We start from the raw sequence: 1,939 nt of genomic DNA, 5'->3' as shown, positions 1-1,939 counted from the left end.
AAATCCACCTACTATTAACTTTGTGACCTTGAGCAAGTTCTCTAACCCCTCTGAGCCTAAATTTGCATCTGTATTCTATATAGATTTTATGTGGATTAAATAAATAACATTTGCAAATGTATCTACAATCAATACACACCAAAAGTTAGTTTCCTTCTTTCACCAGCAAGTCGTGCGAGTATACTCAACAAATATCGACCACTGGCAAAGTAGGTCATTGCCCAGACCTCAGTTTCAAGCTAGGTCACAGAGAAGGGTGCATGGGAGAAGTTTATGTTCCATGAGACATGCAGCTCGTTCTCACCATCTGAAAGAACTGTTGGGGTCTGAGAAGTATTATTCTGTAATCTGGGATCAGCTATGGCAAAGACACTCAATGGGGAAAGGTCCTTTCAGGCTCCTTGCCAAAAATAGAGTATTGTTCTCTTCTGCATTTTGCATTCTGATGGCAGGTGGACAGTGAAGATAAGGAATGGGCTTAGCGTTTGAAAAGTGAGTAGTCAGAGCTCATCAGAAGACACAGCTTCCTTTGATGCTGTTAACGTAGCCACCGCTGTGCTGTTTTGCGTGACAAGCACAGCATTGACAATGGAACCCCCCCCACACACACACACACATACAGTTACCCACTGTTTACCATAAAATTAGCAGCTCTCCAGCTCTTGAGCAAAACAGCAACAACCTCGTGGGTATTTGTGCCCAAGGAGAAATCACAAATAAGGAATCACTCCTGGGGACACTTTCTGGCCTCAGCATGGTTTTCCATCGCCTTTTGTAGGGTCTCTATGCAGACCAGACCTGCCTTAGCAAATGGAGCAATAGCTGGTTTTCCCCTATTAGTATCTGTAGGCTTTGTAAGTTCTTGAAACATCTCTTACAAAGTCACCCTGAACAGTCCCTGTTGGGTCATCGTGCTTCCCAGCTAAGCATGGGCTCGGGGGCCTTCAGGGCTTCCCTTCTCACCCTCAGCCTCCACGGCCTCCCAACCACAGCAGGGTTGCAGGAAGACACAAACTGAGAAGATGCATGGGAGCACAGGCAGAAACAAGGCTCTTGTAGGGTTTTAACTGCAACATGGAAAGGAAAACTGCAGGTAGGCTTCCAGTACAACTCAACTATCTGTTGCATCAGTGACTAAGTGTCTATTCATGTCTTTGACCAAAAGCCAGCGAGTAAAATGTGGAATTAACCTGGAAGGCAGGGACCAGGGCTTCTGGGGACATTTGCTATTGAAACTGAGGTGGAATCCATGTTTGACCTGCTAGGGATAAAATTAATTGGTATTTTTTAGGGTTCTGCTTTGGACCACAAAGTAGCAAGCCTAGAGCAGGGGGAGATGACCAGCATTGGCCATCTGCCCTCGCTGGCATTTTATCTTCTGAACACATCCTGTTGAGACCGCAGGGCTTTCTACTTTCAGCTAGGCTTGGGAACCAAAGGCTTCCAGGTCTCAAGAAGTCACTGCCAATGATGAATAATTCAGGCTTTGGCGAGGACGTTCAAGGAGACTGGAAACAAGATGCGTTTCCGTCATGCTCAGTCTGCTGGCTTACACTGTCAGAAACAGTCAAAGCAGTGGGTTGAATGGTAGACGCCTAAAAGCTATGTCCATGCCACACTCCTGGAATCTGTAAATATCACCTGATTTTGAAAAGGAGGCTTTGCAGATGTAATGGAGGTAAGGCTGTTAAGATCTTAAGGGCACCATTCTGGATTATCCGAGTGGGCTCTGAGTCCAATGTCAAGTGTCCTTATAAGAGAGGCACACGGGGAGACACACAGAGAACAGCAGCGGGTGTGAGAGAGAGGTGAGACGAGGGGGAGGCCAAGGAACTCCGAGGCTGCCAGCGGAACCTCTGCAGAGAGACTCCCAGAGCCTCCGGGGGAGCCCAGCCAGGCAGGACTGTGGACATCTGGCCTCCACAACTGGGACGGGGCA

This window comes from Bos taurus, chromosome 22 (genome assembly GCF_002263795.3).
Source record: "Bos taurus isolate L1 Dominette 01449 registration number 42190680 breed Hereford chromosome 22, ARS-UCD2.0, whole genome shotgun sequence".
Classification (NCBI taxonomy): Eukaryota; Metazoa; Chordata; class Mammalia; order Artiodactyla; family Bovidae; genus Bos; species Bos taurus.
This window is presented reverse-complemented; position numbering follows the sequence as displayed.